Raw genomic sequence first — 8,659 nt, 5'->3', positions numbered from 1 at the left:
TAAAATAGCTTGTATGTAACTCTACATCCTTTCCTCATTTAGTATACATATAGTATACGTTCTATGAATATGCAAATGAGCCCCGCCTCCACTCACTCACACCAGCTCAGAGATCCACTCGTTGACGATCACACGTTGATCTGATTGGTTACAAGGTAGTTTGTGACGTCAGAAACACCAGCGATTTCAAACCGTGTTTTTGAGACTGTCTTTGGTTTACTGCAGTTTTAAGGAGAAAATACTCAGCAATGGTGTCGAATTATGAATTTACACATAGTTTGTCTTAAAACATATTAAAAACACCACAGACATACTGTATAAATAACATTAAAAGCTTGATTTTCACCACAGGGGGGCTTTAAATATTGCAGTCAAAATTAACTTGCTGTGGCTTTGATTTCATATTTCTACTTTTTGAGATTATCTATATACACCAAAAACTAAATTTTAAAATTTAAATACTCCTCCTTGTAAAACTAAAACATTGATGACATCATCATGTACTCATGGGTGTGGCAGTTTCTGAAAAATGCTCTGGAATGAGAATAATTAAATAATTAAGTGTATTTTTAAATGGTTAATAAGACATATGTGGTGTTCATAATATCTGGTTTAGTTGGATAGATAGTGGCCGTAGCTTGAAAGCTTTAGGAGGCATAACGTTGATAATTAGTTTCAGGACAACCGTAAGCTAAAGCAAACCACATCAGAACAGGCTGAAGTTCCGTGGTAAAAAGAAAATGTTTGATTTGAGTTCAGGATGTAAAAAAACAAGTCATAATGAACAAACTCCAGTGATTGAGAGGACTTGCATCTGTTGAGGTTGTTCATGCTAATTCGAATCAAATTGTCATTTGTTTTCCTGATGAATATTACTTGAATGAACAGTTTTTAGGTTCAAGCAGAAGGTTTCTGTAGATTTGAAGATCTAGGTCCGGCTCTCCATGTTTCTGCAAGAAATATGACATGATCTTCTAGAGGACTTCAACCACTCAATCAGGCAAACAAGCTGTTCTCTTACGAGAGTATCTCTCGTACTGCGTAATATCTTACGCTATGGGAAAACCTCTTTTCCACGAGATATTGAAACCAAAAATTATCCTTTAATTTTGATTAATGTAAAACGCTGTGCGGCAGCGTGCAGACATAGGCAAGACGGCTCGCGCGCCTATTGGCTGCCCTGCGGCAACAGCAGCAAGCCTATCGAGAGAGGCCCTGCGTGACGTGACATCCAATGGGGGTGCTTTGCGCCCATTTCGTCGCGTCTCGCCAGAATAGGCGTGGCCTTGGCCTATAAATACGCTCGACAGGCTGATACAAACTGATTTTCATCTCTTCAGCGAAGCACTACTGCATCGCTGGATCCGGAGTGAGAAGCCGCGCCGTCTGATAGTAAGCCTTCTGCGGGACGAGCCTTCGAGCCTGAAGCCGCTGGCCTTCACCTCGCCGCCTTCAGCCGCCATACCTGCTACGCTTTCCGGCGTTAATATCCTTTTTCACTGCTAGAGTGTGTGTTCGCCGTCGCGACTCACACTCTCTCTCTCTCTCTCTTTATCTAAAAGAGCAGCGTCTTTTTGAAGACGCTTCGTTCCTGTGGAACTATTGCCATGGTGACTCTGAGGACTTGCCTGGCATTTTTTCTCCGAGGCTGCACTCCCGCCCGCTGTAGTGCCGCGCCGCAAAGCGCCGTATTCAGCGGGTCCTCGAGCCTTCTCCAGCCCGTCAAAGCTCGCCGGTTCGCCCGCCAGCTTCAACAGCTTCAATCGAGTCGCTCACTGACGGACAACGGCCACCGCTTCCGCCATTAATGGCGACGAGATAGCTGCATCTGTAGAGGAGGCCAGCTGCTATATCTCCGCGTTGGACAGTGAGGATTGGGCGAGCTCTGTGGATCTCCCCCTTCTGCCCGCGAGTCGTCAGGGAAACGGGCCAGCATCAAAACCGCGGCTAGCTTTCTTTACGTTATAAGAAAGCTACCCCGCCCCCTGTGGGCATGCGTCACCGGCGAAATGAGGAAAGAGTGTATTTTTAGTCCCGCCAAGGCCGGACCAATCTCCATTTCTCAAACATTTCTCAGCTCCTCTTAGTTTGAGCGGCTGAAAATGTCAATATTGCAGCAATGAGCCTGTTGTATAACACGCACGCCTGCAAACAAACGCCAACACACACAAAACTGTGATGACGCTCTATTATGTGCTCGAGCTATTTTAAGCTTTGTCGTTTCCCCCTGTGGCGAAACCTACAGCCATCGCACGGGAGACCCGTGTTCGATCCCAGCTCTCGCAGCAGATAAAATTTAGTCTCGCCGCGGCCAGACTTGCACTGATACTTTTCGCTCGTTCAGTTCCAAGCAAATGTGACTGTTCCAGTGTATTTTGCATTAAACAAGCCGGTACCATGAGCCGCTTGCCTGCACACAAATGCCGTTTCCACGGCGACCCAGAAAAATCATATAAGCAATGTATTTTCTGGTATTCCGGCCACAGCCGATGGTGTTATGAGTGTAATAACTGAACTGAACAATAGGACTGAACATTCAGCGCGCCGTGAAATCCTTCCGCCGCGGCTCTATAGTCCCGCTCAAACGGTTTCAGAAAATGCTGGGCCTCATGGCCTCAGCATCCTCAGTACTTCAGCTGGGCCTGCTTCGCATGCGCCCACTGCAGTTATGGCTGAAAGCACGAGTTCCGCCCGGGGCTTGGGCCGCTGGTCTGTTTCGCCTCAGGGTCGACAGGAAATGCGTCTCGGCTCTGAAACCTTGGAAAAAAGCCGACTGGTACCAGTCAGGCGTGAGTCTGGGGACTCCCTCGAGTGTGATGGTGGTGTCCACGGACGCCTCCACCTCGGGATGGGGAGCGCTGCTCGAGGGCAGACCGTTCTGTGGCCAGTGGTCAGAATGGGAGAAGCTCCTACACATAAACTGTCTAGAAATGCTGGCAGTAGACAACGCGCTAAGGCGCTTTTGTCCCCAGATAAAAGGCCGCCACGTCTTAGTCCGGTCGGACAACATGTCAGTGGTGGCGTACATAAATCACCAGGGCGGCGTCAGGTCCCGAAGCCTTTGCAGGCTGACGAAACGCCTCCTGGACTGGGCTCAGCACAACCTGCTTTCACTGAAAGCAGCGCATGTGCCTGGTCACCTGAATCTGGGACCAGACAGACTGTCCAGAAGCAATGTCCCAGCAGGGGAATGATTGCTGCACCCGCAGGCGATCCAACTGCTATGGGAGACATTCGGCAGAGCGCAGGTGGACCTGTTCGCGTCCCAGGAAAACGCTCACTGTCCGAACTTTTTCTCCAAGAGCAGGGATGCGCTGGCCCAGGTATGGCCCCGACGCCCACTCTATGCTTTTCCCCCCGTCTCGCTCCTGCCTCAAGTGCTGGAACGAATCAGGGAAAATGGATGCCTAGTGCTGCTCGTGGCTCCGCTATGGACGAACCAAACCTGGTTCCCAGTCCTGATGCAGCTGACCAGCACTGCCCCGTGGCCGATACCGGTGAGGAGAGACCTCCTCTCTCAGGCAAAGGGCTCGATTTGGCATCCTCGCCCGGAGTTATGGTCCCTACATGTGTGTGCCATCAACAGGTACCCGCTAACCTCCCGGAGGGAGTGTTAAACACGATCACGCAGGCTAGGGCCCCGTCTACTAGACTGCTCTACTTCTCGAAATGGCCAGTGTTCTCTACCTGGTGTCAAGCTCAGGGCTTTTCACCCGTAGACTGCGGGGTTACGGAAGTGCTCTCCTTCCTTTAGGAGCTGCTGGATAAGGGTAGAACCCCGTCCACGCTCAAAGTATGCGTGGCGGCCATAACGGCGTTTGCAAAACTGACGTCTGGCCAGTCATTGGTGAAAAACGACCTCGACGTGCGATTCCTCAGGGGAGCTCGGAGGCTGAATCCTTCCAGACCTCCCTCAGTCCCTATGTGGGACCTTTCTACGGTTCTGGAAGCCCTGAAAGGTGCCCCATTTGAGCCAATCCATTTGTCAGACATGAAGCACCTGTCATTCAAAACGGTATTTCTTGTGGCTCTTGTTTCAATGAAGCGCGTGAGGGACTTACAAGCACTTTCAGTAACCGCGTCCTGTATGGAGTTTGGGCCTAATGACTCAAAAGTCATACTCAAACCAAGGCACGGGTACGTGCCAAAATCCCTCAACACACCGTTCAGGGCCCAGGTTATTTCCCTGTGCGCCCTCCCGGTGAACAATGAGGAGGCGGATGCTAATCTCCTTTGCCCCGTCAGGGCGCTGAGAGCTTATGTGTCCCGCTCGTCTGTCTTCAGGCAGACCGAGCAGCTCTTTGTTTTGTTTGGCGGACACTCCAAGGGACTGGCCGCATCAAAACAGAGCCTATCCAGATGGATAGTCAATGCCATAGCGCTGGCTTACACTTCTAAGGGCCTGTAGTGTCCTTTAGGTGTCGGAGCGCACTCCACGAGAGGCGTGGCCTCTTCGTGGGCGTGGTCTAGTGGGATTTCCTTGCATGATATCTGTATGGCGGTGGGCTGGGCCTCGCCGTCTACATTTATAAGGTTCTATAACCTAGAGGTTCCCGCCTTACAGGCCAAGCTGCTGTCGGTCTAGAATTCAGTACTATCTGTCCCGCTGCGCCGGCGCAGAATGCAGAGTTTTGATTGAGTATCGCTCACTGATCGATGGAACAGCTCCATGGGTGTTGAATTGCCCGTACTTTTGCCCAGTTCAGGCTGAACGCGTTCACCCTGTCTGCGGGATATACTGTTGACATAACTAGCTCCTATGGGATGCTATTTCATGGGGAATGATGCTGGTAGCCTCTCTTTTCCGACTCTCTGTGAGTCTACGGTGATTATGCACTATATGAGCCCCGGGCTACTGCCCTTGGGACTTTGGTGTCGGATCCCAGTACGCATGGCGTCTTACATTGTGTTCCCCATAGCGTAAGATATTACGCAGTACGAGAGATACTCTCGTAAGAGAACGTACTCGGTTACTAACGTAACCTCGGTTCTCTCTAGAGAGGGAACGAGTACTGCGTATCTTGCCGTGCATACAACAGCGCTGGTTCGCTTCAGCGATGAAAACCAGTTTGTATCAGCCTGTCGAGCGTATTTATAGGCCAAGGCCACGCCTATTCTGGCGGGACGCGACGAAATGGGCGCGAAGCACCCCCATTGGATGTTACGTCACGCAGGGCCTCTCTCGATAGGCTTGCTGCTGTTGCCGCAGGGCAGCCAATAGGCGCGCGAGCCGTCTTGCCTATGTCTGCACGCTGCCGCACAGCGTTTTACATTAATCAAAATTAAAGGATAATTTTTGGCTTCAATATCTCGTGGAAAAGAGGTTTTCCCATAGCGTAAGATATTACGCAGTACTCGTTCCCTCTCTAGAGAGAACCGAGGTTACGTTAGTAACCGAGTACGTTTTTACAATGTAATAATGGAGATAATTTACAGTAGAGGCTCACCTTTTTATAATAAAATCCAACCGATTTCTGCAACCTGAAAAGTGTTTACGAGCAACCAGACCTGTGATCACAGACTCTGTATGGGTTTTACTAGTGTCTGTGATGATGACCGAGGCTAATCTATGTGTGTGTGTTACAGCTGCAACCATCTCACTGCACACCATAACTACTTAGCCGCATACAGGAAACAGATGAGCAATGGCAGGAAGTTTAGGTTTGACGCATCTGATTGTTTTTACTTTGCAATCGGCGTGCATCAGCTGTACACTCAAATGGTGAGATGACTAACAGAAGATATTCAAATAGTATCAGGAACTCGGTTACGGACGTGGTTTTGTGTGCAAACCCTGTGTATTGATGTTTTCACACAGAAATCGTGATTCATGGTTTAATCTTGCATTTATATCAAATTGAGGATAAGAAGAAGAACAAACTAAAGTGAGAAATAGACATGTCAGACTCCTGGTGGCCTCTTCAGAGGGGCTGATCTTTCACAGAGTTTGTTTTGCAATGAGACCCGAGCTGAAATCGTGTGTGTGTGTGTGTGTGTGTGTGTGTGTGTGTGTGTGTGTGTGTGTGTGCGCAGCAGGAGAAGGTGAGATGTTGAAGTGAGTGTGGTGTGACAGTAGGCGTTATTAAAGTGAAACCCTGGAACTAAACCACTGTAAAGAGGAAGAAACTCTGATCACATGCAAGAGAAACACCAGAGATAAGAGAAACAGCAGTTTGTGTGTGTGTGTGTGTGTGTAGCCTACTATTAATATCATATACAAAATACTTGGTTAAACTATTTAAAAGAAATGGTTAACCCAAAAATAAAAATTGACTTTATATCTTTAATTAATAATTTATGTCTGAGCACCTAGAGCAGCAAATGAGCCACTACACAGATTTGTGCCTGAAATTTCATTTTTGTTTAATAGACTACCAAGGTTTTATGATCACAATTTCACAAAAATGTGGTTACATTTTTAACCCTCTTGTGCTGTTCGTCATTTTTGACAGAACATTTTTTACGTTTTGTTTTTTAAAAGAATTTTTTACTTCATCGGAATGATACGAAATTTGGCAAAGGTTTGCTATGTGAACACACACGAATCATGGACATTATTTGAAAAGGTTAAATGGTCCTGAAAAAAAGGCTAAAACTTAAAGATGATTGCGTTGGAAATTAATGGGAAACAAATTTTATCTAGTGGAAACGCCTGGTACTGCAGCCAAACACAATCATACTGAAATCAAATTTTTTTGAGATATCAACCTCAAATTTAGAACTTGTTTCAATTTATCACTTTGATTTTTCCACAGTTTTAGAGTAAAACATGTTTTTTGAAAATATACAGTACATTTCATATACATTTTTTAAATAGTATTTTTATTATAGACTGTGGAAAAATATGGACATAGTGTCCGTGATGTCACCCGTAGTTTTCTGAAGAGCATTTTTGAAGCCAAAAGTGGGCAAATAAGAGGCGGGATTAGCTGAGCTGACGTGACGCTAACAGACAGCAGACAAACGACTAGTAGTGACAACGGCGGCAATCCACCTGTCAATCAAGTGGCCATGCCCTTATTTATGCAGAACTTTAAATTTAAACGAATGAGTTATAAAAAAAATTCACCCCCTCACAGTTGTCATGAAGGGCAAAATTAGCTATATAGACCAAAACTACTTTTTGTACCAAGTAAAAAAAAATTCTTCTAATGTGAACTTATTAAATTAATGTGGGTCGGGTATTGACTCTCTTTTGGAGCCTGTCTCTAGCGGCCAGTTGATGAATTGCAGTTTAAGTCACTTCCGTTCGATTCAAGAGAGACCAGAAGGTTGCAGCATGATTTTTATGCATTTTCTTTTTTATACTAATAAACTTAAAGTTCTATAACTTTTTTTAGTTTCACTTTTTTCACTCAAGCAATAATCTGCCAAATGTCTTCTTTTGGCATACCAAATTTAAGATTTATGAGAGTTCACAGATATAGTTCACCCAAAAATGAACAGTGTCATTTAAACCTGTGTTTAAATGACAGTGTGATGAGTTTCTTTCTTCTGTTGAACGCAAACAATGATGTTTTGAAGAATGTTGTTAATCAGACATTTGACAGTAGCCATTTACTTCCATAGTAGGAAAAAATATAATATGGAAGTCAATGGGGCCCATCAACTGTTTGGTTACCGTTACGACATTCTTCAAATTATCTTCTTTTGTGTTTAACAGATGAAAGAAATTCATACAGGTTTGGAACAACTTAAGGGTGAGTATATGACAAAAGCTAAATGCTTGGGTGAACAATCCATTTAAGTTGGAAATTTCATTTCCAGGTCTATGCTCAAAAGGTGATTAACAGGTAACAAATGGATCATAACTCTTCCATAAATATAATTGAGTATGATAAAATCCCCTAAAAACACAAAATATTAAATAAAATAAAACATTATAAGTAAAATATATTAGGCCTACATTCATTTCATTGAAATAAAACAAAAAACAATTTTGGTCCTTTTTGACCATGCGAGCAGCACCAGAAGGTTAAAAACACACACAAAAAAGAGATATTTTGATTTTTAGTTTGAGGAACTTATGTAATGGATAGTGCACAAAGCTTTAAAGAATAAATTAGGGGATTTAGTTCAGGAAAATCCTATTTATTTTAAACGTATCTGTTTGATTCAAAGAATCGGTTCAAACCGAATCAGTATCCTACCCATGTTTACATTATGGGGTTGTGTTGTGGTAACATTCCGACGTATTTATTTCTAAAAGTATTGGTATTATTCGTGTAAATATAAATACTATTAATCATTTAATTCACAATATTGATCTAGTTTTACTCCTACACAAAGTCCATAACGGTCGAGTGAATTACTTTAGTTTGCGAATCGTTTCTCCTGAATCAGTCTGAATATTCTCCTGAATCTCTTTGCATTTTATTGTTGGAAATGGAAACTTAAATCAATTATTATTAATTAAATACTTATTAGACCTTATTTTTATTGTATTTTAGATTAGACGTACATTGCTTGCTTACAACAGCTGTGAGGAGAGTTGGCAAGTTTCCCGCTCGGACACAATTCGTCATCAGTGAGAGGGAGCTGAATTAACAGTTGGTGTAGCTAACCCAGTAAAACTGCTTTAAAATGCAAGTGGAAGATAACAGAAAGACGAAGAGATCATAAGAGGTGAGAGAAGACGACGGGAAAGAGGTAAACGAGA

Source organism: Siphateles boraxobius, unplaced genomic scaffold (assembly GCF_051911475.1).
Source record: "Siphateles boraxobius isolate OS27281-9 unplaced genomic scaffold, OSU_SipBor_1 29, whole genome shotgun sequence".
NCBI lineage: Eukaryota > Metazoa > Chordata > Actinopteri > Cypriniformes > Leuciscidae > Siphateles > Siphateles boraxobius.
The sequence above is the reverse complement of the archived record's forward strand: the minus strand, read 5'-3'. Positions refer to the sequence as shown.